The sequence below is a fragment of the Nycticebus coucang genome, chromosome Y (assembly GCF_027406575.1).
Source record: "Nycticebus coucang isolate mNycCou1 chromosome Y, mNycCou1.pri, whole genome shotgun sequence".
Taxonomy (NCBI): domain Eukaryota; kingdom Metazoa; phylum Chordata; class Mammalia; order Primates; family Lorisidae; genus Nycticebus; species Nycticebus coucang.
The window spans coordinates 35,252,159-35,280,137 of record NC_069805.1 but is presented as its reverse complement, the minus strand read 5'-3'; the positions used below and the strand labels follow the sequence as shown (position 1 = coordinate 35,280,137).

Genomic DNA, 27,979 nt, shown 5'->3' with positions numbered 1-27,979 from the left:
GTTTGCTCCGCAGTGTCAGCGGCACCTGCGCTGCCTCATCCTTTTCACGGTGGGTGACAACAGAGGAGAAGCAGCGACAGCCTGGCGGAGCGGGCAGACTGAGCAGTGCGAAGGGAGGAGTTCCGGCTTGCCCCCACCCCACCGCCCACTTGGTACGTTCCTCCTCCCCCGCCCTGCTGCTCAAAATGCTTCTCCTTAGAACAGCGGGAGGGGCGGGTGCCAGGGCGGTCACGCCCCCGTCCTGTGCCGGGGGAGTCACGTGTCCGCAGGAGTCACGTGCCCACGCGACAGCCCATAGCCCAGCAGCGCTGTCCTGGGAGCTAGGAGGCTGTGGTGAGTGACGGACTGAGCCTGGAGATGTTTTTAAGCCCAGTCCGTCGGCTTAGTGGCGGTTGCAGCCCAGGAAGAGGACGACAGCGACGGCCACGCCGAGGCACTCGTTCAGGGGGTAAACCCTGCTCAGCTGGCCGTGCCTCGGTCTGTGCAGGCGACGGGTCTGTGGCGACAGGAGAGGAGGAAGGAGGCGTGCAGTTTCCAGCCTGTCCCCGGTGCCTGGGAGGAGACCACCCCCCCCCCGCAGTTCTGCGCTGCTCCCCGGAGCAAGGTAGGGGACTCACCTTAGCCACCCCTTCGGCACTGGACGCGCCATCCCGCCAGCCTCGTGCGGAGGCACCGCCAGCCTGACAGTGACAGGCTGTTAGTGGCCCCCTACGCGGATCTTCCCGGCGTCCCCAGGAGCCGCGGCTCAGGTGGGAGCCACCAGCTGGGTGGGGGCAGCGCCTCTCGCCAGGGCTGGGCTGCTGCTGCCTCCCGGAACATGGCGCGGCTGGAGGACGTGTGCGTGCCAGAGGGCGCCGTGTGCGTGCGAGACGGCGCCGTGTGCGTGCGAGAGGGCGCCGTCTGCGTGCTGCGGCCCGACCGGCTAGGCGGGGGCGCGCTCCCGCCGCCAGTCTAGGTGCCGGTGAGGACCCTGAGACTCAGCTGCGGCGCTCGGGTCAGGAGTGTTGGAGGTAGCCAGGGTCCAGGGACAGGCCTATGAAAGCAAGAAGAAATTGTTGCTTTAGTAGTCTTCACGTCAAAACGAGAGCAGCCGTGCTGTCTTAAATGCAGTTGTGAGTTAACATTGCTGCGTTGGGCAATCAGCTCTCCCTGTGGTTTTTCCACTGCAAGTGATGATCGGAGCGTGTCAGGTACTGAGATTTCATTTTCAGGAGTGATGTGGAATGACCCATCCTTGAGGATCCCAAAGTGTTGAATGTTGAATAAATGGTTGTACAAAGAGGTTACCGAAGCCCAGAAACTGACAGCTGTTTTAATAATAACAGTAGGAAACTGTTTAGGACGGGAAGTTAACAATATTGCACTAGTTGAAATCGTAGGAAACATTTAAAGCAGTGTATTCTCCAGGTTTGGAATTTCCACTGGGCAACCATGGCTGAACTGCGAACTCGAGTGAAACGTTTTGTAGATCCAGTGATATTGTAACTCTTTGGGATTATCTCTAATATTAAAGTTGGAATGAACATGTTTTCTCCGGCATGTATTCCTTTTTTATTTTAAATTATGAAGGAAGGCTAATGAGTGAAATAGGTCTTTTAAAATCTTGGGCACCGATCTGTTTCAGTTTCTGAAATCATACAAAGGTTTTCCTGGAGATTAGCTGAGAACGAGGAAGGCATGTATTCTATTGGTGCCAAATGACATAAAAGCAAAATGAGATAGGGTCGACTGTCTAAAATGAAATCCTTATATTAACTTTTTTGAGAAAAATCTTTAATTTGGTTTAAAAGCAAAACATTTAAAGATTATAAATGTTTCCTGGGAGATTACAGACAGGGGAGGAAAGGTTTTACCTGGTAAGGATCTTGTTTTGTTGACGCAAGCACTGACGACCGGCAGCTTGACTTAGGGCAGGCTTAACCATTTCAAGTTATGTGTTCTATTTTAGAGACGGGCAAGTTGTTAAGATGACGGAAAACCAGAATGTTGAGTGTATTAATGGAATGAAAATTAAACTATAGGATATCTTTAATATTCTCTATCCCATATAGTTTTTATAGTAGTTGTTAAGAATTAGTTTTTGTTGGACTGGTTTCATGAACTAAGCAGAGCTGGGAAAGGAGAAATATCTGGTGTATTCCATACACACGTTATTCCATGAAGAATATTTGAGCAGAAGTAAAGAGAGCAAAAATCTTTAAATGAGGAAAGAACTTGGTAGCTAAAAATATATTATGCAGTCTCTGGTATTGGTTCTTTATTATCTGAGGAAAAAAGCCTCAGTTTATTTGGAGCGGTGTCCAACTTGGGGAACGAATTTGAAAGGAAGATGTTTTTATTGAGTTGTCGATGTTACCCATTTTTCTGTAGAAGTCAGTCAGAAACGTAACATTCTTCTGAGGTAGACTGGAGAACTGGTAGTTGAGATATTTGGAAAACCCTTTGTTGGAACACATTGTGAAGAATAATTGTAAAAATATTTGTTTTTTTTGGTATTAGTTGACCCATAAATTTTCTTGACCCATAAAACTGTTATGTTTTAAGAGCACTTTTTGAAACTAAAAAGAATGGTTAGTGAGATTAGTCGTTGCCCTATGAGGTTTAGACTGTTTTCTGTGTATAAACTTAATGATATTGAGGTAACATCTGTCAGGCGTGAAGAATTTGTTTGATAATTAATTACAGTAGGTTGCTTAGGAGAGCTATTAACACTATTGTCTGACTTGGAATTTTTTGCTAACAATAACGGGCAAAGTAGCCCGTGTGCTGTAATGGGTGCAGTCTTGTAGATTTCTCCTTAGGCTGGCAGGGGCCTCTTGTTTGCTAATCCATTTCCCTCATTTTACAGATGAGAAAATAAAGGCCTGATAAGGTGAAATCACTTTCAGCTAGTATGTAGCTAAAGCAGTCTGTAGTTTAGCCTAGCGATTTCTTTTTGGGAAGATGCTTATTTGTCCCTTTCCTTAGAAGTAGCTTTATGGAGTTGTGGAAGGAACCCTGAAATATCAGTATAAGCGAGAAGGCCAGGTTTTAAATTCTTGATTTGTCACTTCCGTTTTTGACATAACACGTCAACTTTCATAACCTTGCTGCCTTTATCGACAAAAGTAATTTTCCTACATAATTTATACTGTTGTTGGTTGGAACAAATAAGAAATCACACTGTAAACTGTAAACTTTTATGTAGATTAAAAAGTAGTGATATTTTAAAAATACAATTCTTATAACAAGGTGTGTAGATTCCTAAGTTTTTGCTTAGCCCTAGTTTTATTGTTTTCAGCATCTGCTATTTTAGCAGATAACTCCCTATAGATACATTTTCTGATCCCTACTGAGTTCTAATTTGAGTAAAGCTGCTTATGAACATTTTAAATACTGCAGTTAGAGCCTGACTTCCCCTGGAGAATATGAAGTTTCTTCATCTAGCATTTGAAAACATTCTAGTATATACTTATGCATACTCTGCTTCTTTAACCAACAGTGGCTTTTTTGAAAGTAATAGTGAAAGTACCTTGGTAGCAATGTTAATTTGTCTCTTGCTGGTTTCCAGATATGGCAATAGCAGGAGGTAATTTCCTTTATAAAGTCAGTTTTGAATAGTTCATATTAAGGTCATCTGGCAGATCTAAAATATATAGAAATGTAAAATAGGGGTTGTGTTTGCTTTTGCTGTTTTAAAATCTTTTATGGCTTTAAATCGATAATACTAGAAATCAATATATCAATATTGTAGTATTGTATAGATTATCAGAGTTTTATCTTTAAAAACAAAGGTCATGATAATCATAAATACTTGCTGAGTACTTAGAATATGCAGTACTCTGTTTTAAGTGAATTATTTTAGAAATTATTTTTTAACAATCCTGTAAAACAGATCAAATTATTATGACATGGCAAAGGAGACATAGGCTTTGAACATAGGAGACATAGGCTTATGTGATGTGTAGATATCAACATATTCATACAGCTAAATAAGTAACAGATGTCATTTCTCTTCTTAACCACTGCTGTGTTAAGCTAAACAGCTGGTTTTTAAAAAGTTTTAAGGCAGTGTTTCTTAAATTTCAGACTTCATGAAAATATTTGCAGGCCAGCTATTCTACTTCATATGGGTGGTCAAAAAATAAAAGGAAAAGACCTTGAGAGAGTCATAGAAAATAGACCAACAAGCCTTTTTATGAGATGCTTATATATTTGTTGTGTTATTGTTGTTTTTATATCATCAAAAGTAAATTATTCTCAACAGCTAAAGAACTGTAGTTGTTAATATTATAAGAGGCTATGCTAACATAACTTCACTTTGATATTCATGTCATTGTTCTAAAGAGACATACTTAGGGTGGTGCCTGTGGCTCAGAGGAGTAGGGCGCTGGCCCCGTATGCTTGATGTGGCGGGTTCAAACTCAGCCCTGCCAAAAACTGCAAATAAATAAATAGATAAATAAAGAGACATACTTTTTTTGTGTGTGTGTGGTTTTTGGCCAGGGCTGGGTTTGAACCTGCCACCTCCGGCATGTGGGACCGGCGCCCTACTCCTTGAGCCACAGGCGCCACCCTAAAGAGACATACTTTAATTATAGGGTCTAAAGAAACAAAGATAACTAACCAAAGTGATTTAGGACTTTATAAAGGAATAGATCCCAGCAATAGAAAGTTTGAGTTTGTTCAGGCTAGAAAATAGCATCCAAGACCAGCTTTTCTGATTAGTGAGACCCCCCTAAAATTCTAAGAAATTTGAATTCAAACTGAAATTCTTAGAAAATTTAGTTTAAATGTGGAAATGCTTCCAAATTGAGGCATATAAAGGAGGTAAATTATGAAGCTGCAAACTTAAAGGGTAGAAGTCACTTTTTTGTTTTTGGCTTGTAAAAATTCTAAAAATTGTGTTTTTTTTGGTCAATTCTTTAACATTTATTTATTGCATTAAAATTGTTTCACAATATGTAGTAGTTTACCTTTCTGGATATTGCTTTGTATTTAGTCCATAATTTAGGAAAATATGACTAATATTAGTACACAATTATATTTCTGTTCTGTTTACCTCTTCTGTAACAAAGTAAGGTAGAAATAAACATTAAAAACATTCTTCATACAGCCTTACTAATTAGTAGTAATGGGGAATGATGGTAAAGACAGTGACATGAAGAAATTAAATTTCACAGAATATTTTCTATCATAATTTGCACAAGAATATCAGAATTAATAATAGAACTTTGACCTGAATTCCAGTGTTCTATAATTACATCTTGCAACCTTTCATTTAGAATAAATCCTTTCTACCAGAATTTAATTTTCATTACTTGGAAGTGACTTGGTGATCAAGGAAGAGAACTTTAGTTGAGCTGCTGTACACTAGGTACTGTTAGATACTTTAATGCATATCATTTTAATATATGATAAGAGCATGTTACATATCTAGTTAAGAAAATACTTTAAAAATTGTCATCAGAATATTTCCAATGCTAGACCTTATTATTCAAGAACTAATTTTAAATTTATATATTATATAAACATTAAGTTGATTATGTTCAGAAATTTTTTCTCAAGATCAACCCAGTAATTCAGCCTTCAGAAATTATCCTTGTCTTCCAGTATTTATGAAAACACCTCAAGAAGGTAGCCGGGCATTGTGGCACGCACCTGTAACACCAGCTACTTGGGGGGCTGAGGCAAGAGAATTGCTTAAGCCCAAGAGTTTGAGGTTGCTGTGAGCTGTGACACCATGGTACTCTACCGTAGGTGACATAGTGAGACTCTGTCTCAAAAAAAAAAAAAAAAAAAACTAGAAAACCTCAAGAATGAAGAAGAGTGTTCTTTAAACTGCAATTGAACAGGAGCAAAAAAATACCTCTTTATCATGTTTCTATTATATTTGTCTTCATGTTATTGAAAGTAAACAAGAATTATTGACAGCAAATTGTCTTACTCATCATTCTTCCTTTCTTTTGTCATTTTTTTCTCCCACATGACTCCTTCTACTCCTCCTCTTTCAGGTCTTAATGTTTTAGTGCTTCACAAACCCCCAGTCAAAAGAGATCTGTGCTTACATAGATACTTATAAACTTACATATTTGTGTTAATTAAATTTAAATTTTGCCATTTTTATTTCACATTTTAGGGCTTTTACCTTTAATCGTCATATGAAGGTGTTTGTAGCTATAGGAATTTGAGTCATTTGTTAATATATGGGGAAATAATGATTTGCATTTTCTCTTCTATGAATTGACACTTCATATCCTTTGGTCATTTTTTCCTCTTTGTTCCTTCTTACTCAAAATATCTAAAAGTAGCAATCAAAAATGTGAACAAATAACATTTTATGGTTTTTACATTGCAAAATGAATTATGTTATTGTTACAATAAAAACATAAGTAAAAAAAACATAGATTTAATGTTCCAGCTTCTTTTGCATAATCCTTAGTGATTATTAATCTTTGCATGTTGCAAATATTTTTTTCTTACCTTTTTCTTTTGAATGACAACTTTTATAGCACCATTACCCCTTCACAAACCCTGGAAGGATTTGACTCTGTCCATGTACTACCTTATTGGGGTGATTGTTCTTTTAAATTCTTTCATAATTCCATTCATACTTACAGTCCAAGAGTTTCCCCTGCCTATTGCTTTTGTTGTATACTTAGATATTAGGGAGGATGCAGCAGAAAACACTGAAAATCCTTTGAGCATAGAAGGAAACATGTAGTCTCACACTTTGAGTTAGTCATTATGAAGTCCTAATAGATGGTAGAGGCATAATTACAAATACTCTGTAGTAGCTAACAGTTTTTCCACATAAATTTTCCTTGGCTCCTTGCAGTTATCTTTGTAAAGTTTATCTTATTCCTGTTTTGCAGATGAGATTCCAGTTAAATCATTTAAATTTACACGTACCTAGTGAGTGGTGTTTACTTGGGTCCTTTCCAAACTGAATCTTCAAAGGTGATTAAGAGAAGAAAGGATTAAATCATGAGCAAATTTAAAACTTTCAGGGAACAATACATAAATCATTATGATTATGAATTTTTATAGAAAGTGAGATATCTTGAATTATCCAGTCTGAAAATATGATGGTGGCTATGGCGCCAGCCACATACACCGGAGCTGGTGGGTTCAGACCTGGCTTGGGCCTGCAAAACAACAATGACAACTACAACAACAAAATAGCCGGTGTTGTGGTGGGCACCTATAGTCCCACCTACTTGTAAGGCTAAAGCAAGAGAATCGCTTAAGGCCAGGAGTTGGAGGTTGATGGAGCTGTGACACCAGGGCACTCTACCGAAGGTGACATAAGAAGACTCTGTCTCAAAAAAAAAAAAGTGATGGGTTTTTTTGAATTCAAAAGTAATTAGAATTTTTTGTCATTTAATTTCTGAATTTTCCAGTTTTTCCACAATGCACAAGTATTATGTATGTAATAAAGTTTTAAACACCTCATAATTAGCCATTGTTAAAGGAATGTTCTGTGCCCAGCACTGCATTTAGTTTTGTTGAGGCAGGTGTGCGGAAAGTTATCAACAAAGACAATATTATAGTTTGTCTTATTAAGGTTTCACACTCAGGGTACAAAATATAGACATATAAGAGGGTAATAGTATTTTTTAATCATCCAAATTGCTTTTTAGTTGATATAGAAGGGAACATGGTAAGCCCTGTGAAGATATGGATCATGGCTATCTTTTTCCTCGGTAGAGTGCTCTGGCATCACAGCAACCTCCAGCTCTTGGGCTTGGACGATTCTCTTGCCTCAGCCTCCTGAGTAGCTGGAACTACAGGTACCCACCACAATGCCCAGCTATTTTGTTGTTCTTGTTGTTGTTGTAGTTTGGCCAGGGCTGGGTTTGAACCCACCACCCTCAGTGTATGGGGCCTGTGCCCTACTCACTAAGCCATGGGTGTAGCCCTAGTTCCCCAGTCTAAGCATATATCTGAAGAAGACTTTCTCTTCTTGAATGCAGCTTAAAATCTGTTAGGAAGAGGTTATTTATTTATTTATTTTTATTTATTTATTTATTTATTCATTTATTTATTTTTGAGTCTCAGGCTGTCACCCTGGGTAGAGTACTGTGGCATCACAGCTCACAGCAACCTCAGAATTGCTTAAGCAATTGCTTAAGCAATTCTCTTGCCTCAGCTTCCCAAGTAACTGGGACTACAGGCACCTGCCACAATGCCTGTTTGTTTTTTTGTTGCAGTTGTCATTGTTGTTTAGGAGGCCCGGGCTGGGTTCAAACCCACCAGCCTCGGTGTATGTGGCTGGCACCCTACCAACTGAGCTATGGACGCTGCTGAAGAGGCAATTTCTTAAAACAAAGCTCTATGATTAGGAAAAGTTCTGTGAATATTTTGAAGTAATACTGCAGATTTTAGGGGGTAAATATATATTCAGGGCAAAGGGCTTACACGTTTTGTGCTCTAAAAAATAGATCTTTCCAAAAAAAGGATAAGAATCACTCACTGACTTGGAAATTTATGTTCAATTTTTGATGTAGAATTCTTGCAATCTTAAAATAGTCCAAAATTTCTTATAGCAGAAACAGTCATTTTCCTTTATACATCTTATATAAGGGAAATACATAGATAGATTAAGCTGTTTTATATTTGCCTCTTCAGTGAGATTTGCTTTTCTTTCCCCTAATTAAAAACATTTTAGTGCTTATAAATCAGAAAATATTTTATTTTAAATATAAAACCAAATATACATTTAACTCTTTTAAGTTGGTGTTGGAGATTTCAGAATACTGACCTTTTCATGTTGCTCTGTTCTGGTCCCTCACCTCTTAACCACATTTCTTCTTTGGCAAGAAAACAGTCTATAATTCTAAATTGCTCTGGCAGACAAGCTATCAGTGGCACATACTGCTTCAAACCTCTTTAGAATGGAATGCCTTGGAATATACAGTTGTCATTAAATCTTATATGTATAGTAGAACGTAGGTTTACATTGGGGAATGGAGATAGAAAAAGTGAGGCAGCAGATCAAAAAAGTCCTAAAGACCTGGTAGGAAGTCATGGTAGTGACTCTAATTGTAGGCCCTAATTGAAGCAGTGTTATAACTTACTCCACAACATTGTTGGGTCAGGGCGGAAATGGTGTGGTATACAAGTTAGAAATAGCTTAATACTTTATTTAGCCTTGCTTTCTTGTAGGGTACTGAATTCAGCTGATTTAAAGAGTTTAGGTAGAGTTTTTAGCTCATAGAGTTATTGCAGAGGCAGTGACTGTCATAAACTATGCTGGTTTTTAAAAAAAACAATTATGATCTGTCCCAATATCATTTATTTTATGTATCACTGTTAAAACTACTCCCATTATGTAAGCAATTAAATATCCTTTCATTTAAGGCTAAATAGTATGTTACTTATTTTTAAAGAAACCAGTCCAAGTGAAATAGGGCCCTATTTCTTTTTCTTTTTTTTTCCTTTTTAATTTTTTTTTTTTATTGTTAAGTCACAGCTTTGTACATTAGTGCAATCAAGGGGTACAATGTGCTGGTTTCATATACAATCTGAGATAGTCTCATCAAACTGTTGAACGTAGCCTTCATGGCATTTTCTTAGTTATTGTATGTAGACATTTGTATTCTGCCTTTAGTAAATTTTGCCAGTACCCATTCTAAGATGCACCATAAGTGTGGCCCCACCCATTACCCTTCCTCCACCTTAACCTCCCCCCTCCCTTCCCCTTCCATGGCCCTTTCCTTGTGCTATAGTTGGGTTATAGCCTTCATGTGAAAGCTAGAATTGATCTTCATAGTAGTGCTGAGTACATTGGATACTTTTTCTTCCATTTCTGAGATGCTTTGCTAAGAAGAATATGTTCCAGCTCCATCCATGTAAACATGAAAGAGCTAAAGTATCCATCTTTCTTTAAGGCTGCATAATATTCCATGGTATACATGTACCACAATTTGCTGGTCCATTTGTGGGTCGATGGGCACTTGGGCTGCTTCCATGCCTTAGCAGTTATGAATTGGGCTGCAATAAACATTCCGGTACAGATGTCTTTACTATTATATTGTGATTTTTGGTCTTCTGGGTATAAACCTAGTAAGGGAATTATAGGATCGAATGTTAGGTCTATTTTTAGGTCTCTAAGTATTCTCCAAACATCCTTCCAGAAGGAATGTATTAGTGTGCATTCCTACCAGCAGTGTAGAAGTGTGCCCTTTTCTCCACATCCATGCCAACATCTCTGGTTTTGGGATTTTGTTATGTAGGCTACTCTTACTGGGGTTAGGTGATATCTCAAAGTAGTTTTGATTTGCATGTCTCTGATGATTAAGGATGATGAGCTTTTTTTCATGTGTTTGTAGATCATGCATCTGTCTTTTTTAGAGAAGTTTCTCTTCAAGTTCCTTGCCCACCCTGAGATGCGATCACGTGTTCTTTTCTTCCTAATACGTTTGAGTTCTCTGTGGATTCTGGTTATTAGACCTTTATTGGAGGTATAACCTGCAAGTATTTTCTCCCATTCTGAGGGCTGTCTGCTTGCTCTACTTACTATGTTCTTGGCCATGCACAAGCTTTTTAGTTTGATCAGGTCCCAGCAGTGTATTTTTGATACTGCTTCAATTGCCTGGAGAGTCCTCCTCGTAAAATATTCACCCAGGCCAAGTTTTCCCTGCACTTTCTTCAAGTATTTTTATAGTTACATGTCTTAAGTTTAAATCTTTTATCCAGTGAGAGTCTATCTTAGTTAATGATGAAAGGTGTGGGTCCAGTTTCAATCTTCTACAGGTTGCCAGCCAGTTTGTCCAGCACCATTTGTTAAATAGGAAATCTTTTACCCACTGACTGTTTTTACTTGGCTTGTCAAATATCAAATAATGGTAAGTAGCTGGATTCATCTCTTGCTTCTCTATTCTGTTCCAGACATCTACTTTTCTGTTTTTGTGCCAGAACCATGCTGTATTGATCACTATTGATTTATAGTACAGTCTCAGGTCTGGTAGCGTGATTCGTCCTGCTGTGTTTTTATTGCTGAGTAATGTTTTGGCTATTCGAGGTTTTTTCTGATTCCATATAAAACGAAGTATTATTTTTTTAAGATTTTAAAATATGACAATGGAGCTTTAATAGGAATTGCATTAAAACTACATATTGCTTTGGGTAGTATGGACATTTTAACAATGTCGATTCTTCCCAGCCATGAGCATGGCATGTTTCTCCATTTGTTAACATCTTCAGCTATTTCTTTTCTTGAAGTTTCATAGTTCTCTTTGTAGAGATCTTTTACGTCTTTTGTTAGTTATACTCACAAATATTTCATCTTCTTTGGCACTACTGTGAAAGGAATAGAGTCCTTGACTGCTTTTTCAGCTTGGTTATTGTTGGTATATATAAAGGCTACAGATTTATGGGTGTTGATTTTGTAGCCTAAGACATTGCTGTATTCCTTGATCACTTCTGTTTTTTTTTTGTAGAGATAGAGTCTCACTTTATGGCCCTCGGTAGAGTGCCATGGCCTCACACAGCTCACAGCAACCTCCAAATTCTGGGCTTAAGCGATTCTTTTGCCTCAGCCTCTCGAGTAGCTGGGACTACAGGCGCCCACCACAACGCCCAGCTATTTTTTGGTTGTAGTTCAGCCCAGGCCGGCCACCCTCGGTATATGGGGCTAGTGCCTTACCTACTGAGCCATAGGCGCCGCCCTCCTTGATGACTTCTGAAAGTTTTTTAGTAGAATCCCTAATGTTTTCCAGATACACTGTCATGTCATCTGTGAAGAGTGAAAGTTGATCTCTTCTGACCCTATGTGGATACCCTTGATTGCCTTTTCTTCCCTAATTGCAATGTCTAAAACTTCCATTACAATGTTAGAGAGCAATGGAGACCAGACCTTGCCTGGTTCCTGATCTAAGTGGAAATGATTTAAATTTAACTCCATTCAATACGATATTGGCTGTAGGTTTGCTATAGATGGCCTCTATTAGTTTAAGAAACGTCCCTTCTATACCAATTTTCTTAAGTGTTCTGATCATGAAGGGATGCTGGATATTATGAAAAGCTTTTTCTGCATCAATTGAAAGAATCACATAGTCCTTATTTTTTAGTTTGTTTATGTACTGAATTACATTTGTAGATTTACATATATTGAACCAGCCTTGAGACCCTGGGATAAATCCCACTTGGTCATGGTGTATAATTTTTTGATGTGTTGTTGGATTCTGTTTGTTAGGATCTTATTGAGTATTTTAGCATCAATATTCATTAGTGATATTTGTCTATAATTTTCTTTTCTTGTTGGGTCTTTCCCAGGTTTGGGGATCAAGGTGATGTTTGCTTCGTAGAATGTGTTGGGTAATATTCCTTCTTTTTCTATATTTTGGAAGAGGTTTAGTAATATAGGTACTAGTTCTTTTAAAGGTTTGGTAGAATTCTGATGTAAAGCCATCTGGCCCTGGGCTTTTCTTTTAGGGAGATTTTGTATAGTTGATGCTATTTCAGAACTTGATATAGGCCAGTTCAAGATTTCCACTTCATTCTGGCTAAGTCTTGGTAGGTGGTGTAGTTCCAGGTATTGTTCGATTTCTTTCAGATTTTCATATTTATGAGAGTAGAGTTTTTTGAGGTAATTGTTAAGGATTTTTTGAATTTCTGAGGGGTCTGTTATTTCATCATTACCATTTCTGATTGATGAAATTAGAGATTTTACTCTTTTTTTTCCTGGTTAGGTTGGCCAAAGGTTTATCTATTTTATTGATCTTTTCAAAACACCAACTTTTAGATTTATTGATCTGTTTTATAATTCTGTTTTCAATTTCATTTAATTCTGCTCTGATTTTGGTTATTTCTTTCCTTCTGCTGTGTTTGGGGTTGGATTGTTCTTCCTTCTGCAGTTGCTTGAGATGTTCCACTACGTTATTAACTTCCTCTCTTTCCGTTTTCTTGAGGAAGGCTTGCAGTGCTATAAATTTCCCTCTTAGGACTGCCTTTGCAGTATCCCAGAAGTTCTGGTAATTCGTGTCTTGATTGTTGTTCTGTTCCAAAAATTTGGTGTTTCCTTCTTAATCTAGTTTATAACCCATCTATCCTACAGCATAAGATTGTTTAGCTTTCATGTTTTTGTATGGGTATGCATGTTCCTGTTGTTATTGACTTCAAATTTTATTCCATGATGGTCTGAGAGATGCAAAGAATAGTTTCTATTTTTTTAAATTTGCTGAGGTTAGATTTGTGGCCCAGGATGTGGTCAGTTTTGGAGTATGTTCTGTGGGCTGATGAGAAGAATGTGTATTCAGTTTTGCTGAGATGAAATGTTCTGTAGATGTCTGTTAAGTCTAGATGTTGAATGGTTAAGAGTAAATCTAAGATTTCTTTGCTTAACTTCTTTTTGGAGGATCTATCCAGCACTGTTAAATTGGTGTTAAAATCTCCAGTTTCTCTTCAGAGAGGAAGAGGAGTTTCCAACAGATGAAGCAGACGACAGTAGGACCAAGACTCCTCATCAGTAGTCACCTCATGAGTTGTCAGCACATGTGTCTTCTGACACCGGATGGAACGATGACACAGATGATGTTTGTTTTTTAGAAGCCACTGACGATGCTGAATTAGTTGATGCTGCAGAGAACAGTCTTCTCAGTTACAATTGTACAGTGGATGAAATTCCTGATGAACGTATGATAGAAGTATTGCAGGATTAGCTAATTAACTGTGGACACATAAATAACCAGGCTAATAATTTACCTGAAGTCTGTGAAGTTTGAGTAAAAAGATAATTACATTTATTTTTATGCTGTTTATATCAAGCTGTGTCACTTTAATTTTTTTTTATTCAGGTAAATGAGTTTTACTGGAAAAAAAAAAATCTCCAGCTATGGAACTGGAGGAAATCAAGTTGCTCATGTCTGTTAGAGTTTCTCTTATAAATTGAGGTGCATTCTGGTTGGGTGCATAAATATTAATAATTGAAATCCCATCATATTGAGTATTAAGTTTAAAAAATATGAAGAGTCCATCCTTATCCTTCCTTATTTTGGTTGGTTTGAAGTCTATTGGGTCTGCGAATAGGACTGCAGCACCTGCTTTTTTCTGTTTCCACTTTCCTGGAGTATAGATGACCATCCCTTCACCTTGAGTCTATATTTGTCTTTTTTTGTGTGTGTGTGGTTTTTGGCTGGGGCTAGGTTTGAACCCATCACCTCCGGCATATGGGACCGGCACCCTACTCCTTGAGCCACAGGTGCCGCCCTATATTTGTCTTTTAATGTAAGATGTGATTCTTGTATGCAGCAGATATCTGGCTTGAGTTTTTGTATCCAGTCAGCCAACCTGTGCCTCTTTAGAGGACAATTTAAACCATTCACATTAAATGAAAATATTCATAAGCCTTTTGAGAGTCCGGTGGACATTTTTAATCCTTTTGCAACTGTGGAAGTTGGAATTTGATCAAAACTTTCTGGGTGGGTTTACTTTTGTGGTGGAGGATTATGCTGGTCTTTATGGAGGATAGGTCTGAGAATATCCTGGAGAGCTGGTTTAGTTATGGCAAATTTCTTCCACATGTGAATGTCATTGAAGTATTTAATTTCTGCATCATAAATGAAATTCAGTTTAGCTGGGTACAGGATCCTGGGTTGAAAGTTATTTTGTTTTAGGAGATTAAAATTCGATGACCATCCTCTTCTAGCTTGAAAGTTTTCAGCAGAGAGATCTGTGGTTATGCTAATATTCTTGTCTTTGTAGGTGATGGTTTTCTTTCGCCTGGCTGCTTTCAGAATTTTCTCCTTCATATTAACTTTAGTGAAATTGATTATGATGTGTCTGGGGGATGTCTTCTTCGGGTTGAGTTGTGCTGGAGTTCTGGAACTGTCTGCCATCTGAATTTCAGAATCTCTTGGCATGTCTGGAAAGTTCTCCTTCATAATCTCATGGAGAGAAGACTCTGTGCCTTGTGAAGCCACTTCGTCGCTTTCGGACATCCCTATAAGACGAATATTAGTTTTCTTCAGATTATCCCAGAGTTCTCTGAGTGAGTGGTCTATTTTTGCCCTCCATTTCTCTTCCTCTTTGAGAGTTTGGGAGTGTTCGAAAGCTTTGTCTTCAATGTCAGAAATCCTTTCTTGTGCTTGCTCAGTTCTGTTACTGAGGGATTCTACTGTGTTTCTCAGATCTTTGAGGGCTGCGACTTCTTGTCTTAATGTGTCAAAATCTTTGGTCATTTGGTCTTTGAATTCGTTGAATTCTTGAGATATCTTTTGGGTTACTGCTTGGAATTCTAATTTGATCTTATTTGCTATCCAGATTCTGAATTCGATTTCTGACATCTCAGCTATTTGTTTGTGCATGGGATCTTGTGCTGTGTCTGCTCCATTGAGAAGATAACATGATGAGCTTTTCTTTTCCCTAGACCATTTTAAATCTTCTTGCATGTTCATCTCCAGTGTGACCTATTCAATAAAGCTGACCTTTTTAATCGTAACTCTGTTGCACACTGGTTATAGCAGTTAAGAGCAGTCTGGCTAAGGGAACTGAAGAATAAAATTTTATATGTGAGATAGAACTCTACTTTGAAATCTAGTGAAGGGAAAGGTAGATTTCAGCACTACTGCATTATATGCAGAACCGAATTGATGAGTAGATGTGAAAGTAAACTAACAAAATAATCATTTTAGGAATAGTCTGGTGGCAGCTGTGTGGAGCAGTGGGACTGAAAGGTGGTGAATTCTATGTAATTCACTTTGATTTTTTTTTTTCCCACCAGTTACTTTGTTAGCGAGATTTTTATTTTGGCCTTCAGTTTAGCATTTTGCAAGGAGAGAAAGGAGGTGATGGCAGAATTCTTAATTATAGATGTCTCTAGTTTTCAGGATTTGGGGGATTATTCCTTACCTCTTTTAGAATCTGTAGGCTTTTTCCATTACTGAACAGTGAAGCAAATATAGTGGCTATTAGATTTCTACTTTCACCATTGGTAATTTTTTCAGCTCCCAGTGCCAAAGATGCCAAGTAAAGCTGCTTGACCAGTTTTTGATGAGCTGTTGCAGCCCTCTACTCATTTATGGAAGTTGGAACAGTTTAGGACCCTTTAGGGTCAGTAAACCTCTGCAACTCCTTTTTAGAATCTTAAACCCTTAGAGGTCATCTATTGCCAACACTCTACATTTCAGTTGATACCCATCTTAACAACTCTGAAAGAAAAAAAAATAGATAAAAGATACCAAGAGGAAATATATAATTGTAGGCCCAACTGACCGTGTTACTTCATTTACAAACTGTATTGTTCAGAATGTGCTCCTTTATAGTTAGATGTTTCACATTGTTAAACTCTTTAAAGCTAGTCTTTTGTAAATATTATTTAATGAAGTAATCAGAATTTTATTTTTTAAAAATTCGAGGCATTCAGTTATTATAATTAGAAGATAAATACAACAGATAAATGTTAATTGCTTGTTTAAAATATTTCCAAAGCATTTTTATTCTTATTCATTGCTGGAACCAGAAACTTAGGTGTCGTCATTCTAGTCTCCTTGTTCTTGTTAATGCTCGCCACACCAACTCACAATCCGGTCATTATGATCTCCTTATCTCTTAACTAATTCTCAAGTTCATCTTCCAGAGTTTTACCCAGGGCACCTTCCTGAACACAATACTCAAATTATGTTATTATGTAAAAGTCTCAAGATTTTGTCACCATAAGTATCAAATATGCGGTGATAAAGTGCTTCATTTCCTTTCTACTTTCTTTATCTTCATTTTCTGTCCTATTGTACTTCAAGTTTGTGCTGTCCCTTCAGTGTGACCTTTCTTTTGAGGGCATGGGTGTATACCTGTGTACTACTTATCCTCCCTTCCCTACCCTGGATAGCCACCTATCTCATAGTCATCCTTAAGACTCTTTAAATTTTAGTGTTAAATCCCCTTGAAATTCCTCGCCTCTACCCCATACATGTGTACCCATGTTGGGTGATCCCTTCCCCCCACTTTTTTTTTTTGAGACAGAACCTGACTTTGTCACCCTCGGTAGAGTGCCCTGGCATCACAGCTCACTGCAGCCTCAAGCTCTTTCTTGGGCTTAAGCAATTCTCTTGCCTCAGCCTCCCAAGTAGCTGGGACTACAGACGCCCACCACAACACCCAACTATTTTTTGGTTGGAGTTGTTATTGTTGTTTGGCAGGCCCCAGGCTGGGTTCAGACTGCCAGCTCCTGTGTATGTGGCTGGCACCCTAGCCGCTGAGCTACAGGTGCCAAGCTGGGTGATCCCTTTTTGCTTCTGTTAACATAGTTCAATAGCATTTGTTATTCCATGTGGTAATTAAATAGTCTTTTGCCCCTTAAAAAGTATAAATTCCTTTCAGACTAAGATTGTGTCTTATTCATCAGAGTTCCATTGTGTGACATATAGGTGCTAAGTAAATGTTAAGTGATAGAATAATTTCATAAACAAATTGGCATGACAGCTAAAGGAAATACCCAGTTAAATTATTTACTATCACAGACTTAATTCATTTTTCTGAAGTCTTGAAGAGAATTAGATATACTTTTTCTGGTATGTCTATACTGAAGAAGGAGAAGTAGATAAAGAACAGTGAATTCTAGAGCTGAATGGACTGCATTTTGAAAGCCAAAGGGTTTACTAGAAATTTCAAGTTACAACTAAAACCCAAGTCATCTAGTGCTTTTTTACTACTTTGCTAATTTCTGCCTGATAGATTGTAGTTAACCTCCATGGTTAACTACTTGTGTACATTTACCACCTCAAGTTTAACCTAAATTTCATAGATCCTATGTACCATGCACAATATGTACGTATCAGTACAGGTAGGCCTAGTTCCTTACGTTGACCAGTTTGTTTTAGTCCCTTGAGTGGTCAACTTACAGAGGTTCTACTATATTTTGCCTTGTATTTGGTTAGGATTAGTAGATACTTGTTTTTTACATTTTAAGCAATTGGACTGCCTGTAACCCAATTTTTTCTTTTTTTTTTGAGACAGTCTTATTTTGTCATCTCTGGTTAAGTATCCTGGAGTCATAGCTGACAGCAACCTCAAACTCTTGGGCTCAAGTGATCCTCTTACCTCATCCTCCCAAGTGGCTGGGGCTACAGGTGCCCAGCTATTTTTAGAGATGGGGTCTCACTCTTGCTCACGCTAGTCTTGAACTCCTGACTCAAACAATCCACCTGCCTCTGCCTCCCAGAGTGCTAGGATTGCAGGCGTTGAGCCACTGTTCCTGGCCCACTATAACCCTATTTTATTCTATAGGTTCACTTTTATGGAATGTTGAATATTGCACATTCAACAGGTTATGCAAGGTCAGACAATTAAGTTCGCAAACTCGCCCACATATCTTAATTGCTGAATGTCACTATTATTACCAGGTAGCCAAAGGGAGTACTTTGACAGTAGCACTTTTCTAGGACAAGTTGAACTTAATTGATCCCATATAGCTAAAGCACATTGACCATTTATAAAATGTTTTTACCTAGTATAGTCTTTTGAATTATTTGCCATGCTCATGTGGAACTTTTAAAATAGACCATAAAAATTCCTTAAAGAGCATTGTTTTAAGGATGTTGTTGAGGACAGCTTATTGTAAAGGATTGTGGATGCTTATATTTTTGTCTACCTCTTTTGCATGCTGTTGGTTAAATTTTGTGATTTTTTTTTTTTTTTTTGTATAGTACTCATTTCTTGGTCTAGAATGCAAACAATAGATTCCTGTGGAAAATTGTTACCAAATTGCTGCCAGAAGACATTGTTATGAAAATTAACCATTACTTACTTTGGGAAAGTATAATAAAGGAAGCATGTTCCCTTTTCATAGACTGAATTCTCAGTTGAATGGTTTTAAGTAGTTGGTGGTGGGGGGTTTCATTTAATATCTTAGTAGCACGGCCATTTTGAAGTCTTTTCCACTATTTTTTCAAAGGCACTTTTAAAATGTGAAAGAATGAAAACTGGCCTGTGTAAGTAGGAAATACGTAAGTTTATATCTGATGGTTCTTTTTTGCATGTGGGGAAAATTGCAATAAATATGTCTGTAATAAGTAAAGCTTTCATTTTTGTTTGTTTTCATAGAAAAGTATTTGGAGTGAAATTATTCTAAACTTCCTAGATTGGAATCAGAATTTTAGAAGGAGATGAGATCTTAAATGTCATCTAATATAATTTTACTTTCAAGAAGAAGAAACAAATATTGAGAACTGATGCAGGTCAACCAAAAAGTCAGTGGTAAATCTCAAAATAGAGTCTTGGACTTCAAGCTCCCAGATCAAATCACAGAGAAAGGTAATGGTTACTTTCCTAACTGAATGACCCTTATGGACCATTAAAATTGATTATTGTGATTTGGTATTTTATTCTAGTTGCCTTTTTTTGGTGTATCAATTTTGGTGGAAACATTTTTGCCCCTAAAACAGCTGCAACTTAGTGGAAGCTGGAACCAAAATAAAAGTTAGGAACTCCGATTCTTTGCTCACAGTTATCTCTTTAGGATGTAAAATTGTTTGGCAAAGTAGAGGGCAAAATTTGAATATTTTATATGCACCAGAAACTCTGCTATGATTTCAGTTACTTCTCATAGCGTTATGTGTTGAACTTTTTTCATTTCATTACACAGGTTTAATGAAATTAAGTAATTTGGTGTTTACTGTGAAGTATAGTTAACCTGAAGTGCATTTTTTGTGGACTTCTGAACAAAATGGCAGACTGGAAAAGCTCCCTTCTTTTTCAAATACAGTAGAAACTCTGTAAGTTGACCGCCCATGGGACTATAACAAACTGGTCAAGGTAGGGAACTTCCATTGAGTACACATGGTGCATTTCTGTGTATGAAAATTAGGGTCAACTTAAGGAAGTAGTCAGTGTAGAGAGTGATCAGCTGCAGAGAGAGGTTCTACCATATATGGAACTACTAGGTAAAAATAAAGCTAAATGTAATAAAAGAGTAATCTGCAGGTGTATGAAATGAGAAAGAACTCACAGCAGAAAACAGAAATTGAGGCTTTGTCCTGTAGGGAAAATAAACACATTACTCCTAATTGTGTGAGTTTTCCTGTAGTGATGGAATCCACAGGTCCAGAAATGGCAGGGAGATGAGACTGGTCTCCTTGAATAAAAACCCAGACCAGGAAGAGTGAATTATTTATATAAAGGCCATCTACCAGCCTGTGTTTATGTTCCCTGGATATATCTTCTTTCTTTTTGTTTTTAACCTTCTTGGTGTCTTTTCGAGGTCTCTTTTTTTAAAGAAGTATACTGCTGAATTCTGTTATCCACCCTCAGAGACTTTCTTTATTAGTGAGTTTTATTTATTGCTATAACACATGGAAATTGTTGACATTCTACTTAATATACCTTTTAAAAATACTTTTCTGCCTTTTGTAACATTGAATATTTTTGTTTTCAAAGGCATACATTTGATATATTGAATTGAGACCTATATTTCTATTAATTCTCCATAATCAGTTTCTTATGTGTATCTTCCCTGTAAACCAGGTAAATCCTTTAAAGGACTTACTTTCCTCTGATCTCTACAGTAGCCGTGTACTGTGGAATTTAGTTCTGCATTGTTAGGGGTGTTCTTTCTTTTGTGTGAAATATACTTAGGTTACTTTACTCTTACATATCACATAGTGTCCTTGCAGATTTCTTTTCTTTCTTTTTTTTTTTTTTTCTTTTGCAGTTTTTTGCTGGAGCTGGGTTTGAACCTGCCACCTCCGGCTTATGGGGCTGGCGGCCCACTCCTTTGAGCTACAGGTGCCACTCAGATATATTTCTATTTTTATTGGAGTGTCTAGTCAAAGTCAATTTTCAAACCTCCCAAGGCCTTTTCAATATCTTTAGTTAACCCTCACTTTTAAAAAACTAATTAATTTTTATTTTTAGAGAGAAATTCTTGCTCTTCACCCAGGCTAGAGGGTAGTGGCCTGATCATAGTTGACTGTAACCTCAAACTCCTGGACTCAAGGGATCTGCTCACCTCTGCCTCCCAAAGCACTGGGATTGCAGGTGTGGGCCCACTATGCCTGGCAGCCTAGCTTAGTTTGGTTAATGATTTTGGTTTGAAATGCTTTCTCTTTAACATTTTGAAAATGTTGCTACATTGTTTTCTTTGGTGTTGCTTTCGGGAAATTTTAATGTCAGTTTGATTGCTTAGCCTATGTGTGTGACCTATTTCCTCTCTAGAAGATTTTGAAATTTTTGTCTTTTTGAGTTTGACTGTAATATGTCTAAGTGTAGTTCATTTTTCACCTTGTTTGGCCCTTGGATTTATGTTTATTCATTCCATAAATAATTTATGGGAAGCCTACTGTGTGCCAGGATGTTTTCGAGACACTTTGATCTGAGGTCTTTAATCCTTAATTTGTGGAAAGTTACTGATCATTTTTTCAAATTTTGTTTTTTCTGTTGTTTTTTCTTTTTTTCTTTTTTTTTTTAGAGACAGAGTCTCACTCTGGTATCCTCAGTAGAGTGCTGTGGTGTCAAAGCTCACAGCAGCCTCCAGCTCTTGGGCTTAGGCGATTCTCTTGCCTCAGCCTCTCAAGTAGCTGGGACTACAGGTGCCTGCCATAACGCCTGGGTATTTTTTGATGCAGTTTGGCCAGGGCAGAGTTCAGACGCGCCACCCTCGATATATGGTGCCAGCGTCCTACTCACTGAGCCATAGGTGCCACCCTGTTTTTTATCTTTTTGTGGGAATTCTTTTAAAATTTGTCATGTCTAACTTCTGTCTGTCTCTTTAATACAGGATGGACATAAAATTCATGTGCAATTTAAATTGTAAACTACTAATTAGTAGAACTTTATGTCTACCTTGTATTTTTCCTTTTTAAAAAATCCCTTCCTGATGCCTTCTGGGACTTTACTATTTGATCTTCTGGCTCACTATTTCATTCTTTGGTTTATTCTTTTATTTATCTAATCTGAAGAGTCTTTTATTTCAACCTTTATATGTTCATCCTTGTTTTTCTTCTTGTTTCTTCTTTACAACTGTTTAGGCCTGCTGCATGCTACCAACCTTCTCTTTCTTTGATGATTTTATCCTAAGTGTTTTAAAAAGATTCTTCATGTGTCTATTCTTTTAATTCTGCTTTGTATCATAGAGAGAATTTAGTTTGAGTTTCGATTTCATTCTCATTTCAGTGGGAAACAAATAAAAAATTTAGGCAAGGCAGTGATACCATTGGAGTTTTAGTTTTGAAGGACCATTCAGAGGCATGGTACCACAAGCATGTAGTCCCAGCTACTCAGGAGACTAAGGCAAAAGGATAGCTTTTGAGCCCAGAAATTCAAGACCAGCCTCAGCAACATAATTTGACCCTATTATAAAAATCCCTCTGGCTGCTTCCTAAAAATGATGGGAGAGTGTGTGTAAGAAGGAGGAGGGTAAGAATGTAAGTAGGGAGATCATTTGAGAATTGTTTGCAATTGTCTAGTCAAGAGGTGATGGTAATATGGATTAGGATAGTAGCAATTGAGGTAGGAGAATGTGAATTTAATTTGGAATATATTTTAGAGCTGGAATCACCATTTTTTAATTCTTTTTTTCTCATTTATTTATTTTTATTGTTAAATCATAGCTGTGCGCATTGGTGCAATCGAGGGGTACAATGTGCAGGTTTCATATACAATCTGAAATATTTTCATCAAACTGTTCAACATAGCCTTCATGGCATTTTCTTAGTTACTGTATGTAGGCATTTGTATTCTGCATTTAGTAAGTTTCGCCTGTACCCATTCTAGATGCACCGTAGGTGTGGCCCCGCCTATTACCCTCCCTTCATCAAAACCTCCCCCCTCCCATCCCCATCCTTGGCCTTTCCCCATAGTCTTGTGCTATAGTTGGGTTATAGCCTTCATGTGAAAGCTATAATTTAGCTTCATACTAGAGCTGAGTACATTGGATACTTTTTCTTCCATTCCTGAGATACTTTGCTAAGAAGAATATGTTACAGCTCCATCCATGTAAACATGAAGGAGGTAATGTTTCTTCAAGGCTGCGTAATATTCCATGGTATACATGTACCACAATTTGCTAGTCCATTCTTGGGTCGATGGGCACTTGGGCTTCTTCCATGACTTAGCAATTATGAATTGGGCTGCAATAAACATTCTGGTACAGATGTCTTTGTTATAGTGTGACTTTTGGTCTTCTGAGTATAAGCCTAGTAAAGAAATTATAGGATCAAATGGCAGGTCTATTTTTGGATCTCTAAGTATTCTCCAAACATCCTTCCAGAAGGAACGTATTAGTGTGATGGCTGGATGAAGGTGGTGCCATTTATTGAAATGGAAAAGATGGATGTGTGGGTGTGGAGGAAAGGTTTGATGAGGAAAATCAAGAATTCTCTGTAGTCTTTTTTTGGCTTGGCATGTCAGTAGACATCCCTGTGAAGATGTCAAGTAGGCATTTGAATATACAAATCTGGATTTATACATAAGGTCTAGGTCTAGAGACCACAGATTTAGAAGTCTATAGCATGTTAAGTATTTCACACATTATTAACTACCATGTGAGTTGTATATAAGTCATATGTGTCACATCTCTAGACCTAGTAAAACACTGATCTCAAGGAAATTTTTTTTTTTTTTTTTTTTTTTTTTTAGTGTGGCAGTGTGTTAAAAACATGAGACCAGATTAGGTTTTCTAACTCACACATTTAGATAATATAAGTTAGGGAATAGAAAGGGGCCCATAAATAGTGCTGAGACACTCCTAACATTTACAAGTTCTGAAGAAAAGGAGAGGTTAAAAAACAAAAAAAAATAAATGAAGCTTCTTTTTTCTTATTCTTTCTGTCATCTGCTCAATTTTCAGCATAGAAATGTACCATAATTTGTTTAACTATGCATGAATAAATACGTAGATTTCTCCTCCAGTGTTTTGGACATATTAACAATACTTTCTTTGAATGTCTTTGAATATTATATTTACATATCTGTACAAGTACACTTACGGGATAAATTTCTAGAGATTGAATTACTAGGGAAAAAGGTCGTGCATTTATATTTTGATGTTTCTTGTCAAATTTCTCTCTTAAGAGGTTGTCCCAGTTGTCTTCCTGATTGGCAATATGTATAGTAAAACTCTTAATCTTTGTCAGATTTTTTTTTATTTTCATCATAGCTCACAGCAACCTTGAACCTGGGCTCAAGTGATCCTCCTGGCTCAGTTTTTCTATTTTTTAGTAGAGGTAGGGTCTTGCTTTTGGTTCGGCTGATCTTGATTGAACTCCTGAGCTCAAGCAATCCACCCGGCTTAGTCTCCCACAGTTGCTAGCATTACAGATGTGAGCCACCGTGCCTGACATTTTGTCAAGCTTTTAAGTGAGAAGTCATGTTAGGATGGTGCCTGTGGCTCAAGGAGTAGGGTGCCAGCCCCATATACCAGAGGTAGTGGGTTCAAACCCAGCCCTGGCCAAAAAAATCTGCAAAAAAAAAAATAAATAAAAGAGAGAAGTCATGTTATAGTTTTAAAATTATAAATGATTGTGAATACTTCTATGTTTACTCAACATTTACATTTATTCTTTGAACTGCTTCTTTTATCTTTTCTAGAAAGTTCTTTTTTTATTGGTTTGTTATAACTCTGATTATTTTTCATATGTGTTGCAAGTATTTTCACTTTTGATTTCTGTTTATGATATTTGCATTATAGAAATTTTAGATTTTTTTCCGAACTTAAAAAATTGCAAGTAAGCATTTATATCACATTTTAGAAAGTCCTTCTACATCTAAGAATTTTTTTCCCCTAGGACTTCCATAGTTTAATTTTTATTTATGTCTTTGACATAAACTAACAGAGATTGCCATTGGTAGAGTGCTGTGACATCACAGCTTACAGCAACCTCAAAGTCTTGGGCACAAGTAATCCTCATGCCGCAGCCTCCCAAGTAGCCTGGGACCACAGCCCCTGTCTCTATTTTTAGAGACAGGGGCTCACTCTTGCTCAGGCAGGTATCTAACTATTGAGCTTAGGTGATCTACCCGCGTTGGCGTCACGGAGTGCTTTTTTACAGGCGTGAGCCACCATGCCTGTGCCACCACGCCTGCCCCTAACTTGTCAGAATTCTTAAATTCATTTGGTGAGAATTGGCAAGGTAATTTTGAAAAAGAAAAATGATGAAGAGGGACTAAAATTAGTATTAGAAAGCTGTATGATAAAAATATTGTAGTATTGCTGCAGGAATGGAAGGAAGAGAGTAGTGGAATGAACTAGAAAGCCCAGAAAGAAATTCAGTTAGATAAAGGAGTAGAATTGTTTTACCGATAAATGAATGAGAAAAATTAAACATTAGAAGAAGTTAAAAAAAAATTGAATATGTTTTTTGGAGAAGCTTTAAATGTAAAAGCAAAGGAAGGGCTTGTAAAGAAAATTACAAGCATCCAAAATGTATTTGCATTATACACCCATATTCATAGCAGTATTCACAATAGCCAAAAGGTACCAATAACCCATTGTCCATCATGGATGAATAGAACAATAAAATGTGTTGTGTACATACAATGTAATATTACCCAGCTTTATAAAGGAAGGAAATTATGACACTTGCTACAACATGTGTCAAAACTTTGAAGTCAATATGCTAATTAAAATTAACCCAGTTACAAAAAGACAAATGTGGTGTGAATTCATTTATATGTAGAACTTGTAGCTGTTAGGCTTTAAAAAATAGCCCTTAACAAATACTGATCCATGTAGCTTTTAGGGCACAGGTTGAAGTACAAGCAGTAGTACTTTTGTAGTAGCTATCGGCGCCTGTGGCTCAGTGAGTAGGGCGCCGGCCCCATATGCCGAGGGTGGCGGGTTCAAACCCAGCCCCGGCCAAACCGCAACCAAAAAATAGCCGGGCGTTGTGGCGGGCGCCTGTAGTCCCAGCTACTGGGGAGGCTGAGGCAAGAGAATCGCTTCAGCCCAGGAGTTGGAGGTTGCTGTGAGCCGTGTGACGCCACGGCACTCTACCCGAGGGCGGTACAGTGAGACTCTGTCTCTACAAAAAAAAAAAAAAAGAGTGTTACACAAAGAATGGAAGAATATGAATAATTCTTAGTCACATGAAGATAACACCCAACTATTTTCATTTACAAAGTAGCTGTACCATTATGTATTTCCCTGCCAAACCCCCGCACTACAGGAGAGCTCCAATTTTTCCACATCCTCACCAACACTTGGTCTTCTTAGTCCTTAATTCTGGTGGGTATATATGATAGCATGTCATTTTTTATTTTTTTAAATTTATTTTTTACTGATGCATAATATTCATATATATTTGTGGGGTACATGTGATATTTTCTTACATGAATAGAATGTATAATGATCAAGTAAGTGTATATAGGGTATCTATTACCTCAAATATTTATCATTGCAATGTTTTTGGAGCATTTCAAGTCCTATCTCCTAGCTACATTGAAATATACAGTATATTGTTAAACTATAGTCATTCTCTGCTAGAGAATGTAAGAGTTCATTTCTTCTAACTGTTTGCATCAGTTAATCAATCGCTCTTCATGGCTCCCTCGCCACCCCAGCCCCTCTTCACCACCTCTGGTATCTGTCCTGTCTTTCAACCCTTTCCCCCCATGAGATCAGCTTAATTTAGGTCTTACACATGAGTGAGGAGGGCATCTCATTAGTTTTCCTGGTGACTCAAGGAGGATGAGCATCTTTTCCTGTACTTATTTGCCATTCACTGTGTGTTCTTTGATGAACTGTTAAAAATCTCTTACTCATTTTAAAATTGGAATATCTTACTTCATAAGAGTTATTTATATATTTTGGGCTCATTATAAAATTGGAATATCTTCATAAGAGTTATTTATATATTTTGGGCATAAATCCTTTATAAGGATATAATTTGCAAATGTTTTCTCCTAGTATGGCTTGCTTTTCATTTTCTTTTCTTTTCTTTTCTTATTTTCTTTTAGAGACAGAGACTCACTTTATCTCCCTTGGTAGAGTGCCATGGCACCACAGCCCAAAGCAACTTAAACTCTGCGGCTTTAAGCGACTCTCTTGTCTCAGCCTCCCAAGTAGCTGGGACTACAGGCGCCCACAATGCCCAGCAATTTTTTGTTGCAGTTTGGCTGGGGCCAGGTTTGAACCTGCTACCCTTCGTATATGAGGCGGGTGCCCTATTTCCTGAGCCACAGGCACCGTCTTGCTTTTCATTTTTTTAAGTGTTGTTTAAAGAGCAAATTTTTTATGAAGTCTTAATTTATCTATTTTTTTCCTTTTGTACTTTCTGTTTTTCGTAACCTATTTAAGAAATCTTTGGTTCAGGCCACTAAAATATTTTGTTTTCTCATAGAACTTGTATTGTTTTAGCTCATATGTTTAGATGTACGATGTATTTTAAGATAATTTTTGTCCTTTTCTCTGTGGAATGAGGTAGGGATCAAAGCTCCTGGGTTTTTTGTTGTTGTTGTTTGTGTTTTTGTTTTTTTTTTGACATGGTTATATAGTTTTAAAAACAGCATTTGTTGAAAGGAGTATATCCTTTACCCAATGAATTGTATTGACAGCTTTTTTGAAAATCAGGCATATATGTGTGGATCCATTTCTGGACTTTCCATTCTGTTCCTTTAATCTGTAAGTTTTACTGCTATTAAATAGTGTCTTGCACACTATATCTTCTAATTTGAGAGGAACTGATATTTTAATAACAGTGAGTATTCTGATCCAGGAAGATGGCTTATCTTTCCATATGGTTAGGTCATCTTTAATTTCTTTCAGTAGTGTTTTGTATAGTCTAACATACATTTTGTCATAGTTAATCCCTAAGAATTTATTATTTATAATGTTATTGTAAGTCATTGGGTTTTGGGGGGGTTGTTTGTTTGTTTGTCTTTGAGACAAGAGTATTTCTCTGTTTTCTGGGCTGAAATACAGTGGCGTCATCATAGCTCACTACAACCTCAAACTCCTGGGCTCAAAGATCCTCTTTCATCAGCTTGTCAAATAGCTGGGACTGCAGGCACGTATCATGAATTATGACCTTGGTGAAGTTTTCTATTTTTTTGTGAGATGGAGGTCTCA

The 27,979-nt window shown here is 37.5% G+C and overlaps 1 pseudogene; it reads left to right on the top strand.

Moving 5' to 3' along the window:
• The first annotated feature begins 571 nt into the window (after positions 1-571).
• Positions 572-27,979, top strand: part of LOC128579125 (ankyrin repeat domain-containing protein 12-like) — a 79,484-nt pseudogene continuing 52,076 nt past the window's right edge.